At 39.7% G+C, this 21,807-nt stretch overlaps 1 protein-coding gene and 1 long non-coding RNA gene across 8 annotated transcripts in view; one reads left to right on the top strand and one right to left on the bottom strand.

Moving 5' to 3' along the window:
- LRRC4C (leucine rich repeat containing 4C) overlaps positions 1 to 21,807 on the bottom strand; it is a 616,943-nt gene that overhangs the window by 35,533 nt on the left and 559,603 nt on the right. The window lies entirely within an intron of this gene.
- On the top strand, positions 7,701 to 21,481 carry LOC310851195. The gene is made up of 5 exons (XR_014567615.1): positions 7,701 to 7,830; positions 10,134 to 10,205; positions 12,212 to 12,356; positions 16,496 to 16,542; positions 21,101 to 21,481. It is a non-coding gene; the product is annotated as an uncharacterized lncRNA (long non-coding RNA).

Genomic DNA, 21,807 nt, shown 5'->3' with positions numbered 1-21,807 from the left:
TAAAATATAATTATGCTCCGCTACTAAGTACATATGCACAGAACCTTACACAGCCAAGGAGATATTTTCAAAGCTTTCTCCTCTGCAGAAACATCTGCAGTACCTATTTTTAAACCGAGGACCTAGCATTATGTCTTCACTGAAATTAAGCTAATCTCGGCACACTGAACCAAAAGAGCATATTTCTAATTAGTAGTGCTGCATAAGGAAAGAAAGAGAATTCCATTCAAGTCCCAAGGTAGAACCCAAATCTCCAACAGACGTGTCTAATGTTTGCTGTGAGTGATTGACAAATGGATGTTTCAAGAAAATGAGCCAATTAGTCCAAAGCTTTAGTTACTGTAGCTGCTGTGGATCATAAAATGCAGGTTCATCTCTTTTATATCTATACCATAGAATGGTGTATGCATTGAGGAAATGGGAGGTAAGTGGGGAGATGCCTGGGCAACATTAAAAATTCCATCACCTTGGCATGGATCTTGATGCTCAGGAACTATTTTAAGGGCAGAGTCAGCTGGCCTACAGATTACCACTGTTTTCACAACAGCTTCTTGCTTAAAAGAAGAAGAAGGGCTGACCTTTAGGGAAAGCATCAGAGTAGTGCTACAGGAAATACCCAGATGACTGCCAAACAAATACTGCAAGGAACCTGGAAATACAGAATGGAATCTAACCCAGACACTATTAAACATGTGGAATCAGCTGCAAAGCTGCCTGTAGTAAAAAGAAATAGGAAAATAGAGTCAACGATGAGCTCTTAACCAATGGGAAGGGGAATACAATGTTTAACATTTTGTACTCTCTGCTGGAAAGAGACAGCAAGATGTCTTAACTAGAATATCATATTTTCTAAGAATAATTTACAATCCCAACAGGTTTCTTCTCTTTTCTGGTGCTCCCCCAATTTCCTGGACTTGATATCTTCAGTTAAGTGAAGCTTGCCTAAAAGTACAGCTACAGATTTTAACTGCAGTGCATTCCCCTTACACAAAGTATAATACCAATGTGCATTTGATGTTCAGACTCAGTTCTGTGTGGCTTTTCACATTCATGGAATGTGATTTGGCTTTCACACTGACATCTCACTCACCTCACCCTATTAATCTCCAAGTATTTACATAAGTACCTGGCTGATATAAACAGGAGCCAAATTGATTTGAAATCTACATGCTTATTTCTTATTTAACAATGGGGACTTCCCAGCCTCCTCCGAGACTATTAATTGATGCAATCTATGTGACAGTGAAATCATAGTATAATATTTACAACTAGTCAGTGTTCTGAATTGTCTGATCAGATTATACTATGGCATGCATATCTTAATCCAAAGGGAAAACCTGCTGTTGTCTTAAGAATCAATGTACTTATGTATGCTGCTTAATTAAAAGAAAAGAGGAAAAGGGGAAATATAACAAATTGATGGCTGTTTGATCCTCAAGTTTCTATATGATATATAGGCTACAATCCTAACCTCGATTGCCAGAGAGTAGGCTCAACTGAATTCAATAGACTTGACTTCTGAGTATACAGTACATTTTTAGCACTGTATGTTATTATATTGTATGTTATATTATATTGTTATTAATATATGCAAAAGATCCTCAAATAGCAATTTTTCCACAAAGGTGTAACTTCTGTCTTCTTGGATTCCCCCCCTTTCTCCCCCCACTACAAAAGACCACAGAAGGTCTGAAGCAGCAGGGCATTGCACTATGTACAATTTATTATAGCCGGCTTTGACTGGTTAGGAAATCTTCATTAGCATACACTTCTCAACCAAAATTAGTAAAGCTGAAAAATGGCCATGAAAATCGCCATTTTGTGAATAACCATAGGCATCAGAACACACAATTTGCTATCAGTTTCCATGAGCTGCCTCAGGGTGGACAGTGCTTTTATAACCCATTACACTATCTTAAACTTGTACGTCCTTATCAAGGTTTTGCAGTTTCCATAAATTGGTTCAGAAATGTTTTATCTGAAGAACCAACGTCCCATACTACCGGGCTTGCAATCAGCAACCATTTATAATGAATCTATATTAATAGCTCAGTGTTCCTGCCTTAAAATTATACCTCATAATAAAATTCAGTAAGTTTACTAGGGTCAATGTCACTCCCATGACTGGTACTGTCTTTATCTCTGCTTTCAACTTTTTGGGTTAATACACATCAAATCATACTGCTCAATCCCTACTTTTAGTCAATCTGAAGCCAAAGAGTTTAATCTGCTGGTGAGACTTTCAAAAACAATGCCCTCCTCCACATCATCATTAGGGAGGTCATCCAGGTCCCTTTTTCAAGTTTATAAGGCATTTTCCATTCAAACTGAATCTCCCCAGTCTCCCAAGTGCACAAATTCAAAATGATAGCCTTTATCTTGGAAATGTTCTGAAATTCACCATAAATGAAGCCTGCTTTAATCACACACATTTCCCACTCAGTGTTTTCAGCTATAGCAACAGCAGTTCTTGGCAAGGTGGCCAGATGGAAAAGAGGGAAAGGCTCCTGTACCTTTAATAACTGAGTAGTGCAGTGACTCACCAGGCCAATCACAGTGCTGCTTAAAGCAGAGCTCTTTATTAGCCATGGTTTCTGGGACCATAATCATTCCGCAACTTAAAACAAACAGAAAGCAGCAGTTGGTGGTTGGCTTAAGAGTTGGCAGGAAACAAGGGGTAACCAGACAAAGCTTTCAGATCCTTATACATAAAAGTCACGCTTTTTTCGTGAGCAAGTGGCTCTAAATAAAAAGGCGGGGGGGGGGGCTGCATTATGCTAGAGCTGGAAGCACCAAGACAGGTGTCTCAATGCTAGAGACAGATTTCCCCAAGCCTGCCTTCCTAGTGGACACCTGTCCCATGTTCTCTTATCAAGCTCAAGTTTCTGCTCCAGATTCCAAGGTGATGCATTAAGGATAGGGATCATCTCTCTTTCTCTCTGGACACTATCAATTCGTGAACACATTCTTGAATGGACACTAAACAGAAATAATACATTTTGAATAGTCAGGACAACCATGACCAAACCATCTCAGTATGAGAATGATCAAATTCTTTGGTTCTTCAAAGACAGCACTTTGAAGAACCAAAGAATTTAGGATCTCTTTCCTGGAACCAAAGAATTTAGGATCTCTTTCCTGGAACCAAAGAATTTAGGATCTCTTTCCTGGAATAAACCAATAAAATAGGCCTGGAGTTACCATAAACAAAACAAAAAATGGGTTGATAGATGTACTGAAGTCAGAGAAAGCCATTTGTTAATTGAAATGTCAATATAAAACTACCATTGAAATGAAGAGAGATTCTGATTTTGGCCCACAGATTTGAGGTTTTCCACCAATCTAAATCAACATTGACAACTACAAGATCATCCCTTTATAATAAAGCTAAAAAGTACAAGCTGTACTGTTGCCAGAGTTATCCGTGGAGGAAATAAATATTTATTAAGATTTACATGGATAACTCATATCTAAAATATTTGAAATGCTAGAGGAAAGAGTCCTTGCAGCAATCAGTCTATACGCAGATCAAAGTGAGACATCTACCAACATATGCATTTCAGATTCTCATTAAGAAGTTGAGGAACACAAAAAGAAAGCTGCTCAGCCTATAAGGAAGTTACCAGTGAAGATAGAGAAAAAGGCAACAAGGAAAGCAGGTCTTCTTAAGCAAGCAAAGTAGCCTGGGTGGATTACTAATGACATACGCACAAGTTTCTCTGATACGGGAAGGAAAACTATGTATTACTCTAAAAGGCAACAGACTTTTTACCTTTTGGATCTGAGCAAAGAGACAAATATCCTAATATGATGGCAGGCTGTCCTAATTCTGTGATTTCACAGAAAGCTTTAACCAAGTACTGTAATTAATTTCTACAAACTAAGGTTTGATTTAAAATATTTTGAGGGGAGTGTTGTTGAAGCTGCAAAATAAAGTAATCATGTAATTATCTAAGATCTTAATTACAGAAGAGCTTCTCCTTAATGCCAAACACTTGTGCACATATGCTAACATCTATTGCTTGTTATATGTAGGAGCAAAATAGCTTTCCCATGGGAACTGGGATAGGGAATGCTGGTTGGAACTTTCCATTAACAAAGAGGAATCATCTAAGGTCATTGTTCACAACCAAAGCAGCAATATGAGAAGAACCCAGACAGCAGATCCATAGACTTTCATCTTTACTGAAATAGTTTTTATTTCTCACATTTACATGTCACTGTTTACTCTCTCTTGGACCCAGTATTCATGTGCTTCCCAGCAACCTCCTATCTAGGCACCGACCAGACCTATACCTGCTTGGCTTTAGCAAAGTAGAGGCTTTATATGCCATGGAATCCTGTTTATAAGTATATTCCAAGTTGTGGAACTATTGCCATGCATTTAACTCAACCCACATTGGCAAATATATTATTTAGTCCACTTTCATTAGCCTTCTGGTGTTATGTGATACAATATAGGAATCATGCAAACTCTTCTCTATCTGCTAGGGGTGGGGTAGCTCTGGCCTATAGGCCAAATCCAGCACAGCACAGATTCCAGCTTGGCCCATGAAACTGTTTACCTTAACCTCCTGTCCTGGACAGGTGTGGTGCAGGTAGAGATCTGGCTGGATTGGCAGTTGCCATGGGGAACGTGGTTATGCAGCCAATCCCTGCAGAATGCAGAGGTGGAGTCACCTAACTGCCATCAGCTGATGGACAGAGAGTTCAACATTGCTGGATTGGCTAGGCAACAGTCAGAATTTCTGAACACTGTAGTAGTAGATATGGATACAGTGGTACCTCGGGTTAAGAACTTAATTCGTTCTGGAGGTCCATTCTTAATCTGAACCTGTTCTTAACCTGAGGTACCACTTTAGCTAATGGGGACTGACTCCCACTGCCGCAGCCGCACGATTTCTGTTCTCATCCTGAAGCAAAGTTCTTAACCTGAGGTACTATTTCTGGGTTAGTGGAGTCTGTAATCTGAAGCATCTGTAATCTGAAGCATCTGTAACCTGAGGTACCTGATAATCTGCTTCAGATAGTTCTGTCCAGATAATAACTTCTTGTTGAGCCTTACTGTTGCTCAGCCCAGCACAGAACAACCCAGACTATTTGGAGCTTTGTAGTGTTGCAGTTTTGTAGCCCACCAGGTCTATGAGCTATCAGTATAAGCAAGCTTGAGCTTGTGCCACCTAAAATAGTTGAGCTGTGCTCACATAAACTAAAGGCAAAAGGCTATTCATTCATCAGCATGCTTGTCTCTGGTCTAAACCTTTCTCTGCATAAAGGATGCTCAAAAATATCAAATCAGTGGAGGAAAGGAATTAGCTATGAAGCAGCACACTTTAATGAGAGCGCTCACTACTGTTGATTAGTAGGCCAATGTCCCAAAGAAGTAATCCTCCTTTACTAGCCTTAGAAAACAAGGGAACATGCAGAAAATAATCTCCCAGTTCTGAAGAGCTAAAGATGTTGTCTATAATTCACAGGCAATAATGAATTCTAAATCCTAACTTTCCTGAAGGCAACTCTTGCTCTCACCACTAGTCATCAGTATCTTCTTGCTAAAAATAACTCCTCAGCTCAGCTACAGTTTTCCATAGTTGTGCATCATTCTGCCTGCCTTTAATGTGCTCATTTAGTTGCGCTAAGTGATGGCAACTGGGAAGATTGCAAAGATGCCCATTATAAAAGCAAAACATCTATCAGATGACATTTTCCCCCCTAAAGCAGTCATTAAACTGGATTACAACCACAGCAGTTCAGCCTTGGGCTGCTGAAAAGCAAATTGGACATTAATTGCTGCATTTGAGTGGTTTCTCCTGCACGATTATCTATAATAATATTACCATAAAGGCCTCGTAAAAGGTGCAATCCACTGTCTCCCACCTACTAAGAAAATAAACACTTTGCTCAGCAAGTAGCATCCAATTATAATGTGCCCAACACTTTATATATCCTCAAGGGTGTAAAAAGAAGGCAGTTGGTCTTTGTTGGTGAAGTTCAAGCTCCCTTGTCTGGTGGCTTCAATTTAAACTGACCTACAAAACACTGAAGTAGCCTGATCAATCTAATACACCCAGACTGTACACAGTTCTCTAGCCATGCATTGCCTCTCAGTGCTTTGCTTGATGTGTCTCCTCTTTTATAGCCCACCATGCGATCATCTGGTTGGCTGTGATATATGGCTGATGTGTTGCATACAATATGAGGAATAGAGTAAAATGGGTGTGGTCTAACATAATTCAGAGAGTGATAATTCAGAGCCGTTCTCAACCTGTGGGTCCCTAGCTCTCCCATCATCCCTGAGCTCTGGCCTTGCTAGTTAGTGGTGATGGGAGTTGTAGTTCAACAACAACAACAACAACAACTAGGGACCCACAGGTTGAGAAAGGCTGCTCTAGAACATGTTACTGTACAGTGAAATTGCCCTATTATGTACAGTCTGTATACAAAGTTTAAACTGCAGTGGCACTTTCAAGCATAGTATGAACCAGCATTCCTGAGAGTGCAACATTCAAACACACACCAGGTCTCCTCTACATGTGTGTATGTGTTCATATGTGTGAATGGATGGCAATTTGGAAGCTGATAGTTAATGGCATGTTCAAGCAAGCGCTGCCCTTTTTTACCTTCTTCACTGTGCCCAATACTTTCTGTGGTGTTTTCATTTGAAGCCTCCACTAGTGGCCACTGCCAGAGGCAATGGATGAGGTTTAATGGCCCAATGGACTGATCCAGTGCGGGAATATTTCTCCTCCTGTGCAGCATCCTGTGAGATCTCTCTATCTCACCAGCTGCTGCTGCAGTACAAATCATATTGTGTGTAATGGCATGTCTGCCTTGGGAATTTATGGGTATGCACTGCGGGCAATGGTGGCGATGACGACAGATCAGCCAGAATGCATACACGTTTCAAATTGCTGGAAATCCCCACTGGGTTGTACTGCAGGAAAAATGAGAAAGCCTGCTGGCTGTTGCCAGCCCACACACTGGATAATCTGTTTCTCTCTGCAATGAGCAAAGTAAAACAACACTAGGCAATGATGAAAAGAGGAAAAGGAGCAGCCTTGAACTATCACTTCCCTCAATGTTCCAGAGGATAGCTCTGTACCAATGGAAACCAATCATCATTGTTTGAATTCTCATATGTTCTGGCAGAACAGCTGAGAAAGAAGGAAGGAGGGAGATTTTGTGGTGGGCACAATTAGGGACGCCAAAGTTTCCTGTCATTATGTGACAGTGACAAGCAATTTATGAGCTCAGAGTTCAACACGGAATTATTACCCCTACAGAAATAACACAGACACATGCATTTCACTAATTGCAGTTGTGCCGTAGCAAATTCATTTTATCTGCCATAACAGGGAAGCAAGCAGAATTCATCAGGCTTGCTCATAGTTAGAAATGGGAGAGAAATTAGATGCAGTTTGCAGTTAAAGGTGAATCCGTAAAATTTACACTTTCCAAAACCACATGAGAACCAAAACACCAGCATCCTTTGAAATGCACACATATCTGAATTTTGAGATATAGCTCCCCAATGAACCAGTGTCAGCACAAATGCATCTGTTAGGGGAAAGTATGCATAAAAAATGAGTATATTAGTTGAAAATAACATAAAACGTGCATTATAGTAGGAGAAATCACTTGCAAAAATATGTACATTTGCCAAATGCTGATGGATTTTCATGTTTTTTTAAAAATAAAAAGTGCAAATTGCTGCAGAAATGTGGAAAACTGAACTTAAGATAGGAAAAAAATGAGAAACTGAGGGAACCAAAATGGGCAGCTCCTTCCATCCCTATCCATTGCACATTTTCCAGGCAAAAGATTGCTCATGTGAGTTATATGCTGTATTCTATGAAGCTGCAAGGATATGTTATGCAACTGAACTGCTTGCTTTTTTAACAAGAGAGTAGAAGCTGTCTGGTTCTGCAGATTACAGGTTTGAAATGGAAGTCATTCACTTGTGCAATATGCTCACACATATGCTCATGAGGATATTTTTTTCCAGGAACAATCCAATAACTAAAACATGAAACCTATGATTTCATTCTTGAGCTATTGCCATCTTTATGCTTCAGCAGAAGCATAAAGTAGAAGCCTTTGATGATGACTGCAGTGTCTAGGCTGATTCATGTGTGGAAAGGCAGTATTTTGGGTCCTGGGGTCCTGTGGCTTCAGAGGTCACAACTAGCACTTTGAATTGAGCCCAGAAAGTAATTGGCAGCCAGTGCACTTGGGCTAGAATCTGTGTAAAATGCTCAGATCTTCTGGTCCCAGTTAATAATCTGGCAACCTAGAGATTTCCAGGGCATAGGCGACTAAAACCATGTTATTTCTGTCCATACAGGGAAACTAAGCAAGGGTCAGTAATGGATCCATAAGTAGCAGAGTACCTTTAAGTTGAGTGAAACTTCTTCCGGAACAGATAGAATAGGATCCCATAAATATGTTGCTTCGGGGGCACTATGCTGGACAACATATTCTTTCAGATAAAGCAGCGCATTCTGTGTTAGTAGATGGGGGTGGGAGTAGGAGGAAGGGAAGGGGAAATATTGTTGATCTTAGTCCCCCTAGTTCCCTTCCTTATCCAAAACTTCAACTTCACTTTCTTCATTTTTATTAAAACAAAAAAAATTGCTTCCAGTAGCACCTTAAAGACCAACTATGTTAGTTCTTGGTATGAGCTTTCGTGTGCATGCACACTTCTTCAGATACACTGAAACAGAAGTTTCCAGACCCTTCTATATAGTGAGAAGGTGGGGAGGGGTATTACTCAGAAGGGGGGTGGGAATGGGTGATTGGCAGATAGCTGTGATGAGCCTGTTGACGACTCTTAACGACTGCAATAGGTCTTACAGGAAAAAGCAAGGGGTGAGAAGGTGAAAAATGGCTTTGTCATGTATAATGAGATAAGAATCCAAGGTCTTTGTTCAGACCAGGTGTCTATTGCAACTTCTAGAGTCTGACAGAAGTGCCCTGCCTGTGTTGCTTGATGACAGGATTTCATTAGTCTATAATGACATTTTAGTGCTCGTTTTAATCATTTCAAGTGCTATTGCGTCCTGCTGTGAGAGATTGTTTTAAATACCAGAAGGTGCACTGCTGGGGTAAGGGCTTCCCTTTTCACATACCAATATATGCAAAAAGAAAAAGAAAAGCAGTTGGGTGATATTTTGCATGGTTTATGAGGAAATATTAAAAGCTATAAGTCAATATGAATTGTTTTCAGATTAAAAGCTGGCAATGGGTATTATTTACAAAACGTTAACATTACCAAAGCCACAGAATGTTACCAAAGTCACAGAATATGGGATATAATCAGGGCTTTTCCCCAGCTGGACTCACCAGAACTCACTTTTGGTACCTTTTAGGTGAGCACTACTGCCATTCTAAAAGAACAAGGATAAGTTCATAATGAGTTCTGGCACCTCTTTTTCAAAAAAAATATAGCACTGGATATAATATACACAGAGTCATCAAACGTTTTGGGCAAGAGGCATATTTGGAATGTGGAAAGAGTGCTGTAGGCGCCAGTTACAAACTGAGTGTCATGGGGCATGGCATAGCACTACATTGTTGCTGTTGTTATTTGGGACTGTGGCATAACACAGTATGGCCATTGCACCACTCAAAACAGAAGAGTGTGTGCCCACTTATAGCATCCAATGAAATGTGGCCATGTTTAAGGAGCCATGTTCATTGTAGGAGAGGGTGAGCCAACAGTCTCTAATTCACTGTGGATTTTTGAAGGGATATTTATTGATATATTTTGTGGGTGTCATGTTGATGAACCTAGAATAACATGTTAAAATCAATATCTTATCTGTTCCAGAGAAAATAACATCACAAGGGGTGAGCGAGCAGAACCCCAACCCCCAACCCTTAAATATTTTGTCAATAAAATAGTGGGGCTTGAGTTTCCTGGGAGAGTCAGATCTATAACAATATTAGCAACCCAAAAAGCCCCAAAAGAAGTTATGGGAACTGAAATCTAGAGCATGAGTCATTTTCAGATCAGTTGTAAGAAGAATTGCACAGCACCTCCATTTCCTGTAGCATCAATTGTAGTTTGCAACAGCAATTTTTGCATGCTCTCTTCCTTCTACCCTTTCTTGTTCTTTGCCCTGTCCTAACAGGTCATAACATAAAACTCACAAGGGCTAAAGGGTGAAGATGACCTCAGCTAACAGTTGACCAGGAGGCACAAGGTAAATGTAATTTATAACAGGGCAGACATATGTCCTGAATTTCCCAGACGTAGATGGAATACAGCAGTTGGAAACAGTGTCTGGGCAGAAATCGTTGAAATTTCCAGGAAAATCCAGACATATGGCAACCCATGTTAGAAGTCTAGATTTTGGCAAATTTCCTTTAAAACTAGCTCAAAAAAGTCAATATTTTAAGATTTTGCAAAGAAAGCTCAACAACTTTTTCATCTGGATTTTCACTTTCTGAAATATGGCAACCCTGGTTTATAAGTACATTTATTCAATGAGTAGGAAGATGTTCACGAATCAAAGTTCCCAAGGAAAGTTAGGAAGCAGGCCCAGAGACAGCGGGAGGGTGTTTTGAATGATAAAGAACTTCTAAGTAGCAGCCAACTTGGACTAACAAGTTCCAGGCATGGAATGAGTCATTGTTATCTTCTTACCAGGTCTCCTGCCTATATTGGGTTATTTTCTTTTAAATTGGTTTTTACCAACGATTTTCTTGTGTAACAAACAAATAAACAAAGAAAAGTACATATGGTGTCTCCACTTTTAATTCACAGTCTTTTTCACAGTTCGTTTGCATTCGGTATGAGACACTGTTGTCATATACATTATGCAGTTTTATGTCTTCCCTGATCAATGTAAAGAAATAGCATCTTAGCCTGCAGTCTGGCACTTCATCATTCTTCAATATTTTCCTGGCAGGACTACTGGAGCTGTGCCAGAAGACTGTGGAGATTTGTGTATATTGCATGGCAATTCTTCAAGAGATTTCATGCTTGGTGGCTTTGGATATAGGCGGATCTTCAGTCAGTCTGCACTGAGGGTCCTACCTCCCGAATCCAAGTTTAACAGTGGCTAAGGGTGTCATTAAAGGGACACGGGTGGTGCTGTGGTCTAAACCACTGAGCCTCTTGGGCTTGCCGATCAGAAGGTTGGCAGTTCGAATCCCGTTGCTCGGCCCCATCTCTGGCCAACCTAGCTGTTCGAAAGCACGTCAAAGCGCAAATAGATAAATAGGTAAATGGTGTTTCCGTGCACTGCTCTGGTTTCACCAGAAGCGCCTTAGTCATCCAGGCCACATGACCCGGAAAAACTGTCTGCGGAAAAACGGCGGTTCCCTTGGCCTGTAAAGTGAGATGAGCGCCGCAACCCCAGAGTCATTCACGACTGGACTTAACGCTCAGGGGTGTTAGGTACGCACATTTACCTTTTTAAGGGTGTCATTAAGTTTCAAGGCTCATACCTAATTTCTCTGTATAAGAACTCAACTGAGTCAGAATCTAAGAAGAAGCTTGAGACTGGAATTATAACACTCTTATCTTTACATTACACCTACGTGGAGTTTGGCTGGAGCTGTTCCAAGTCAGGGGTCAATCTTTCACTATATCCTGAAAAATATCCTGAAAAGGGGACTATCAAATAAGCTAAGGTTGTGGAGAAAGTAGTGATCTTCTTAAATTTCATAATTATCTGGCCCTTAATGCTCAGGTGAATTATGAATTATCATTTCCCCAAGAGATTCTGCTTGTCCTCAGAATGTAAATCAAACTTGTCAGCATGCCTGTGAATGTGTTGTTTTGCAGGGTGCTTGTCTGTTCATAGAGATTTCAGGTTCCTAGGAATATACATATCCCACGACTTTTTGGAGTTGATATGCTGGGGAGAGCATGGTCAGCAAAAAACACAGGCAAAAAGAACACTTTGCATTACTTGGGGTCACTCTGCAAGAGAACATCATTAGGCACAAAACCTTGTGTTGGTTCCCCTTTTGTTCTACCCTGACTTGCTACAGCAACCCACACAGGACATATGCTCTTTCTCCTGCTGTCTACTCCATATGCATCCCAAGATGGCTAGCTTTGATTAAATAAGATGATTAATCTGCAATCAAATGATGCCCCAATTTATCAGTGTTTATTCAGTTAAAATGTTCATTCCACAAAATCATCCTGTAACTCTAACATCTTCTACTTCAGTTTGCTTGTCGAATTTGCTTCCAGGGATCATGAGTCATATCTGGGGAATGAACATGACTGGCATTTTTGAGTCAAAGGGTTACTCCTCTGACCTACTTCCAACAGGATCAACAGCTGCAGACTGGCTATGGAATGCGCAGATAAAACACCGTTAGACAGTTATATGCAGGTAAGAAGTTTGATTCCTGGTTTTCCCTCCTTAAAAATAGCAATAACAACTTTCAATTGTGCCTCTACAAATGCTAAGATGAGCAAACACGCAACGTACTTGCACATCAAAGAGATATAAAGAGGCAAATTTTGATCAGTGAAGATCTTTTTATCATTAGCAGATGAGGGGAAAAAATAATCAGTTGAATTGTATATCTGAAATTGAAAGAGAAACTGAAAAAGAATCCTGGAATGAAAAGCCACTTCTCAAACCCCTGTCCACCACAATAATTTCACTGACTCATTTAAGCAACAATAGCAACACGCTCCATTTACAACAATGCCATACAAAGAAATGCAATTTTATTTTTATGCTGTTGAACAGCCAGTAACCTTCTAAGACTATATTGTAAATTTCTAACAATAAAGTTTCCAACTATAAAGGAGGAAATTCTTTTGGATTGTTTTGATATGTGCAAAGGCTACTTTTTATGTACATATTTGATTTGCATTAAACATTCACCACTCTAATCATGTTACACATCTGCTAAGATGAAGACTGGCCCAGTAAAAGTTGCTGGCTGAGACAGAACAGAAAATGCCCCCTCCACATCACATTCCCTGTTACTAAGACCAGTCAACTTATTTTGACACCCGATAAAGAAAATCTCTTGTCTCTACCACTTCCTGGCAGTAAAAAATTAATAATCGTAAATTGTTCCCTTTCATGACACCCAAAATCAGCTGCCCAAGGCAACCACCTCACTCTACTTAATTGCTAGGCCATCTGTGACTAAGGCTTCCCTTTCCTCTTTATTATCTTATTTACTTGCTACAGGTTAGTGAACAATAGAAAAACATATCTCCCTTAGCAACCTAGTATTTGATTTAGTGGTTGCAGCTTTCAGAAACAATTTAACATGTCGATTTATCCTGCATCCTCCTTTGCATTCAGTCCAAATCCATAATAATTCCTCAGACCTGAGGGTACATCTTTGGATTGTCATTGAGATGACAGAGCAAATTTATAAGAGCAAAAATGCAGTAGGAATCATGGCATCTATTTATAGCCAAGTCCCCCAATATCTCTCCCATAGATAAACATTTCTACTTATAAAAACCCTTCCAAATATATTTGGTTCATGGACAAATATATTTGGTTCCTATCTGGGCATTTTGCAGCATCTGCATTGATGGCCTAGGAGACCAGGCTCTGAAATCAGCCCAGTAATTTTGTCCCAGAATAACTGATGACAGGCTTCAGGGGACTTGAGCTCTACTAACAGTGAAATCTTAATATCCTATACATGTCTGCTTATAAATAAGTTCTATTGTGCTCAGTGGGATTGGAGTGCACTGGATTGTAGCCAATATTAATGCTTTAGCTTAAAGGTGAAGGGCGCTGCGATACAATGTACTCTGTCTTTCTAATTAATAGTAGTGGTCTACAAGGCTGGGGTCATGGGTAGCTGTGCCAAAATCTTGGTTTACAACACTTCAGAACCTGGAGCATGGAGAGAAAGTTTTTATACTAGGCCTGGCCAGAAAATTAATACTATCTGCAATTACAGAAACTTAGGCAGAACAACTCTGTTATCTTCTGAAAAGGCCCCAAAGGCTGAGCACGTGCATTTTATAGGTGCTCACCAGCCTCAGCCTTTAACATTCCAGCCTCAGCCCTGGAACCATTCACAATATCATTCAAAACTATTAATAAAATATCCCTTCCAAAACAGTCCTGGACTACTGAAGTTTGCTATATGGGGGGCTGTCCTTGAAGACTGCTGCTATAAATGTGGATGCTAGGCTAGTAAGTGGGGCAGCCCAATGGGACCATGTTTTGCTGGTCTTTAAAGCACTGCGCTGGCTGCCAGTGAGCTACTAGGCCTAATTCAAGGTGGTAGTATTACCATATAAAACACTAAATGGCTTATGACACAAATATATCAAATTAGGTCCTTCCTCTGTATCAACCTTCTTGAATCCTAAAATAATCAGGTGAGGCCTTTTTGGTGCCCCTACCAATAATTGACCCATGACAGGGCCTTTTCAGTGGTGCTTCCCTGTTTGTGGAATTCCCTCATTATTGACTTTCAGGAGAAGGTAAGAACATTCCTGTTTAACCAGGCATTTGATGGCCAAAAGATGCTGTGCTTGGCAACCCTGAAATAATGTTTCAAACTATTTCTATAATGTTTTGAATTGTTGTTGTTGTTGTTGTCATTGCATTTTCTACCCTGGGCTCCTTCAGGATGAACGGCGGATATAAACTGAATCAATAAATACATAATATTCTATACCTTAACTACTGTATATTCCTCCATTAAAATAGAATTTCCTCTTCTGTCCACATTTTTATCTGTGATCCAAGTACATCTGCTCCCTCAACTTGGCAGCAGTAAACCATTCCCAACAGAGGGTGAAAAAGTGCTTATTCTAGACACACCTTTGTCGACAGTAAAGGGCACTTTTTGCAGACAGCCTGTGAGTAGGGAATTTTAGAGGCTGCCAGTTTGACGTTCAGGGAAAATAAAAACACCAGTTTAATAAAATGCTCCAACAGTGCAGGCAAACAGTATGGAATATTACATTTGTCCTCCTCGGGGGGAAGGGGGGGAGCCCAACAAAAAACTTAGTAGCATCAAGGTTTCAGGGTTGAAGAAAGTTTGTTGAGAAAGAGGAGCTATGCTGGTCTTAAATGCTATCAAAGAAAAAGTGAGCATCACCTCAGAAAATAGTGTCCAGGTAGGAATGATTTTTTAATGGTTTTCTAACGGGGCCCAGCTGGTTCATTCTCAGCTTTGCAACAAAATACTTGTGTGTATCTGCACAGCTGATTTAATCTTGCCACACTTTGGTTTTACTGTTATAAATTGATAATCACACCAGAGCCCAAATTACAGAGGAAAGAAGAAGAAAATAAGAGGACTTAAAGGCACTACAGGGGGGGGGGGATTCCTTCTATAGTTAAATCCTGTATACTGTAGGATAAATATTTTGTCATTTAATACAATAATTCACTACACATTGTCTTGAATGCTAAAATGGCAGAATAGTAATACAAGTCTATACAAACAATTACAAAATTATGGGGTAAAAAAAATCTCCTCAGATGTTAATAGGTATGGGAACTTGAGTAAAATGTTTTTCGCCTAGTGCTGAAAATATATTAATGAAGTTAGTAGTACCAGGTGAGCCTCCTTGAGGCGAGAATTCCAATAAGTGACTAAGGATACTTAAGGAACTGGATCATGGTGAATTCTGGTACAAACTAAGGCACCATGTGCACTATATATTTAAAGCAGTATCGTATCGCTGTAAACAGTCATGGCTTCCCCTAAAGAATTCTGGGAACTGTAGTTTTTAAGGGTGTTGAGTGTTGTCAGCATGATTGTACAGTATTACCCTGAGAGAGCTACAATCTTCAGAATCTCCTGGGAAGCAGGTTTGAGTGTTAAACCATTCTGGAAATTGTAGCTCTGTGATGAGAATAGGGGGTCTCCATGCTCCCAGTTGCTATTGTAACTAAGTTAAAGTACTTGGAAATTAAGTAATCACTCATTCTTCTCCTGTCTACCCATGCCTCCAAGTCTCTCCTATGTCTCGTTTCAGTGAGTCTATTTTATATTGTGTGCATCTTAGGACTGGCATCTGTCATACTGGTACTATGTAAAGTCCTACATACATAAATATAACAACAATTTGGTGTAATCTGGAACTTCTTTATAATTCAAATACCCATGAAAAGTGAAGGTGCAACACCATAAATTCTGTAGCCACATAATAATGATGTTTACGTCAGATGGTATTTTCAAGAGCACTCAAATATTGATCTAACTCTGCTCCAGTGGTGAAGTCAATGGGAATTTCACCATTGATTTCAGTAGGAGGAGAGAAAATCAATTCCCAGCACTTGTGAAAATTTCACAGTCGGTCATTACTGATTGAGAGAATATTCAAAGAACTAATGATGGGGGTTCAGTTTAGAGCTTCATATCCCATTGCGCACCCCATGAGCCACTTGACTCTCTGCTTTGTTTGGAAATCTATATGTTTAGCATTTAAAGCTTTCTTTGCTTTCCTTGCTTCGCACCTAGCAAAGGCTTTCCCCCCATGTGCTAATGGTTTAATTATATTCTTTCCCCTTCATTTCTTTAGGAGTCATCACTAAGATTAAAATTCTTGTTCAAAGCAGATCTACGCAAGTAGGTGACTTTAGGGTTCATTTTCTAATTGATCAAACAAACTGCTAATTAAATGCATCTGTGCCTAATCAAAACATGGCTACATAAGCACAGTGTATCATTTAGCTGGGTGCATGAGATTGTATTCATCAAGGGGAATGAAGACTCAGCTTGATTAGTAAGTGGTGAAACACATTCAAATCCTTTATTTAGGCCAACTTATACCAGAAGCCATGTTTAATTATTTATGCAGATTTTTTAATAAAAGATATACAAGTTTTACTCCTCAATATGATGTGTTCCGAGTAGCCCAACAATGCTGCTAATGATGCTCTTGCCATTTTTAGTCTTTGCACCCCTTTGTTAAAGAATAAATTTCTCCATGTTTCAAATCTCTGTTTGTGCAAGCATAGAAAAAACAGTGAGGGAGAGGCGTTCTCTTACATACTGGAAAGTGTTGTGTGGAACTATCCAGGCCTATTCTTTTGTGTTGCTGCAACTTACCTGTTTTGGTGCAGAGGCAGATCTCCTGCATTGCAGAGACTGGAGAAACACGGGCTATTTAGCTTCCACTTTCAAGCTTGCTTAACTTTACTCCTGCATAGCTGTCTCTTGGTATCTTCTATTCTACACCACCCTTTCCTTTCACTTCCAAACTGCATGGGCAAATGGCTGGTAACTTTTGCCTTTGGCTCTGCCATTCTCCCCTTGGCTATCTTGACTCGTATTTTTACTAGCACTCTGTTTTTTAAAAAATTCTTCTTCTTTTTAAACTCTTTTAAAGAATTAACTGCGGAAAGGCTTTGTCTTTTTATTTATTTATATTTTTTTAAAAAAATGGTGAAAGGAAATACTTTCCTTTAAAACAAAATTGATGAGTAGTACCCACCCTCTCTGGCTTCCTTCACTTCAATTAAGGCATATGGGAAGGTGTCATGAAGTAATGTCTGCTTATTTGTAGTGATATGTAAATTGCTATACTATGGGAACCTTTTTAGTTGAAGAGAGGGATTTTTTAAAAAATAACAATATTTAAACAAAAAATACATATAGAAGAATTCCCACAGGGCTTTTCAAATTATGAAGAAGTGTTTTATGGGGGGGGGGGGATGTTTTATGGGAAGAATAAGAAAAGCCCACAAACACAGTGAGGTAAACTAAGTTGAATCCCACACCTATCAAAATTTTAAAGAAATTCTTTTTTAAAAAACAAATAAATAAATAAATCCTAAAGTGCCCCACAAATGACAAAGAAAAACAGAAACCTCTTTTGTGATGGAATAAAACTCTCAAGGAATTAGAGAACAGGTTTTGGTACATTGGCGGTGCAATTTCATCCTTTAATGGACCTGTTTAAAAGCACAGGACACTTGCTAGGAATTCCCTGACTTCCACTCCATTTCCGCCAAGATTCCACCCACCTTTTCTCAGACCTCTGCTTTCTCTTTCCCTCCAAAGTTGCTTCGTTTTATTCCTCTTTTGCAGCCAACAATATGCAGTTTCTCCTGTCCTGAAGAGTGGAAGGTTGTGACCTTTCATATATCGCAGGGTGTGTGTTCCATGCTTGTTGCCTGTGCTCTGTGGGAAGCTTCAGACTGATGCACAATGTTTGAAGTTGCTTTCAGAACACTTGAGTGCATAATTCAGGGTGGATAATTGCGTGTGTTGCACCAGAAATAGCAAAGAGTCTGGTAGCACTTTAACAGATTTATTATGGCATATACTGTAATGCAACAATTAATCTGTTAGTCGTTATGAAGCGGCAAGTCTCTTTGTTGTTTTTACCTTCACATAACTATGTCTGAAGCCACTTTCTAGTATGCATGGTGCTTGTCCTTGTCCTAAAGATAAACAAGTCGTTTTCATTTATCCACCATCACTTTGTTTTTCTCATTGCTCCTCTGCTGTTTTGTGTGTGTATATATATTGCAGACGTTCTAGTTACTGCTTATTGATTCTGGTTTGTTTCCACCTGTTGTTTCGTTTATTATATTATTTTGACAATACCAGAATAAAAGGGGAAAAGACACAAAAACCACAGACATACAAAAATCCAAAGTATAAATAAAGTCAATCATTTATGCTATTTACTCTAAAGCATCTGTACCATATAAAATCTTAAAATATTCCAAGGCCACCTTTTGATTGGAAAAGCAATATGCTTTTATGCAATGTCCAAAAAATGGTTCCCAATTTAACATAAAGGTATCTTGTTGCTGTCTTTTGTTTTTCCCATATAGTATGTCCACTTTGCCATTAAAGCAAAATCCCAACTTTTTTTAGCAATTCTTTTGTTTAGTGTTCTTTGTGATCTCAGTATGCTTAACACAATTAACATATGAAATCCATTTCTTGTGTGTTTGTCATACTAAGTCCTCTATATAATTTGATAAGGAGAAAGCATGGAAGATAATGTTGTGTAGAACAAAATGCCCATTTTCACAATTACCTGATGCAACGTCCTAGCCCCCTCAGTAATAGCAACCTAGTTGTTGTATTTCAAACATCCTCTGTGTGCTGACCAGTAATTCTCTCCTCATGGCTCTGTTTTTCCAGAAATAGTTTGAAAGACTCTTTTACTTTCTGGGTGGTTGAAAGGTAACAGCAGGCCATTTTCCTCTGTGCACATGTTGGATATGATGTGCTGTTGTACAGAATGTGTTATGATTGTCAAAACACTGCCCTAGAAGTGTGACCATGGGTACCCAGGGCCGCGCGCCATCACCAGGTCACACGCACACACTGAGGGAGGTGCGCACTATGTCATCACGTCCCCCGGCATTTGTGTGCTACAGCATCATGCCGCCAGCATGCTCATGTCACTCGCTCACATAGCGGGTCATGGTGACATAGTGTGTGTACATCAGGGGGGCATGATGATGTAGCACATGCAACCCCACGCCATGCACATGTAGCTGTGCTGCACCTTGTGGGTACCTGGCCCCTCCTTTAAAATGTTGTGGGAGCTATGGCACCCAGGGCCCCTTGGTCCCGGCACCTATGATAGAAGGGGACCTAAGCACCACATGGCCACACTTGAATGAGGAATCCTCTTTGATATTCCTCTTCAGTTTAATTAGAGAATAAACCATTTTACTTTATTTTTATGTAACCTACTCGTTTTCTTTCTCATTTATAATATCAACAGAGCTTCTTAATATGGACCATGGGTTTGAATTAATTAGAGAATAAACCATTTTACTTTATTTTTATGTAACCTACTCGTTTTCTTTCTCATTTATAATATCAACAGAGCTTCTTAATATGGACCATGGGTTTGAATGGGTGGCAATTGTGGCCCCTCGAAGGTCAGTCACTATCACCTTGGGCAGCCAGGATGTGTGGGGCCACTCCAACTGGTTACATTGCAGGGTGGGATTGCCTGCCAGAAGCCTAGTTTTTGAACCATTCAATCAGTGGGTCACTAGTAGGCAGAGTCTTGTGGTCGGACCTGGAGTCAGAAGCTTCCATTCTGGTCTGCCGGGCAATTTCATTACAGTGGGCAGAAGAGCACCTATGGTTCAAAGTGGTGCGGTCCTCTTTTTCATATGCGGATTTTACACTTATTCTGTTCCTTGCGTAGTCCAGCTCTTAAGCACAGCATTGGCAATCTCATTACTAGTGCTGTGTCAATAAAATCTGATTTTTAAAACCACCATTTAATGAGAAAATGAATTGTATTTGCAAATTATCAATGGGTCTAGAACATTTCACTGAAATTCTGAAGGCTTTTGAAGTGGCTGAGATTTTTTTTTTTTTTTGTGATGTTTAAGTGTCTCCTTTTCATTCTACAATTCTCCTCTCTGGTGGTCTACGCTTTCCTAAGTGTCTCCACTTCTGGAAAATTCTAGGTGTCTTCTGATAGACTTTCCTGTAATGTCAGAAAGCTAAGGAGACTGAGTTCTTTTTAAGGAAAATGACCTTTCTTCCAAACAAAATCAGGGAGTGCACCAGTTTCAAGCATTTGATAACCACCCTCCTCATCTTTCTTCATCAAAGGGGAAGGCATCCTCTTCCTATGGGTCTTTTTTAGACCAGGAAGCACAGGTAGCTGGAGAGACTGCAGAATGATAAATACTTAACAGAGAACTGTTTTAATGAATGAAAGTGGGGAGGGAAACACACCTCCCTTGGCCACCTTGAAACAATAACGTAAGCCCAACATATGGAAATTATATAGTGCCCTGCAAACAAGGCAGGAAAACAGAAACCTCTTTGGGGAATACAAAATCAAGGACTGTTTTCTGTACAGTATTAGTCCTGTCAGGGTTTTGGATAATTGTTAGTCTTTGAAGTTCTTTGTTCTTGTTTTGTCAGCAGCACTGTGTCACTGTCTACCATTCACTGGGAATAGCAAGTGGGAAGAGTACTGTTGCATTCACATCCTGCCTGCAGACTCCCATAGGGATTTGGTTGGCTACTGTGAGAACAGAATGCTGGACTAGACAGTCCTTCAAACCGTTCCAACAAGGCTCTTCTTATGCGCACATCAGTACATTTTTACTTTTCCATGTCGAATAACTTTAAAGTTGTTGCCATAGCTACAATCCATATTTTGCTATGTGTTCTTTCTTCCCAGAATTGACTCCCTTTGCCTTCATCCTTCAGACAGCTAAGATGCAACGCACACCTTTCATACCAAACTGGCTGTGGCGGTACAAGAGGCAAAGCTGTAATCACATAGACACTTCCAAGAAGACATGGCTGGTGCTCTGCAAACATGCCCTTAGAAAAGTACAAATGGGGATGCCAATTCTGAATGATTTAAAATTGTAGAAACAAACACCATGTGACCCACAGTATACATCTAGGTTCCCCAGCTACTGAAGTGTTTTTACAACCTACTTTCCAATGTTGCTGCTTTCCCTGTATGCCTCCGCATGGTAGACATAGCTGAAGGGCAAATACGCTATGTTTTTCAAAAGGCTTATTTTATAATTAAAGACTCAAGTGCTTGGTGTGGAACATGAATAATGTATCTTATAAATCTTCTTTGATATATGTATACACAATACTGAATCGTTATTTAGTGGTAAAACTAAAACATGAAATAAGTAAAATATGGCCTAAAATGAATAAATGTGCATATGTGGGAGGAAAAGAGGCCTTCAAGATATGCAGCTCATAAAATTGCAGGAGGTTATTATTATTAGGTACAGCACCTTTCGAATGAACACTTTAAAGTCATTTTCAAATAATTAAGATTGAGACTCAATATTCCTGAGAATGAGTTCTAATGTTTTTCAAAGACTGATTTAGAGAGGTAAAAGAGGCACTTTCAGCCCT

The sequence above is a fragment of the Podarcis gaigeae genome (genome assembly GCF_964106915.1).
Source record: "Podarcis gaigeae genome assembly, chromosome: 1".
Lineage (NCBI taxonomy): Eukaryota > Metazoa > Chordata > Lepidosauria > Squamata > Lacertidae > Podarcis > Podarcis gaigeae.
Note: the sequence above shows the minus strand (reverse complement) of the source record. Positions and strands in the feature narration are given on the sequence as shown.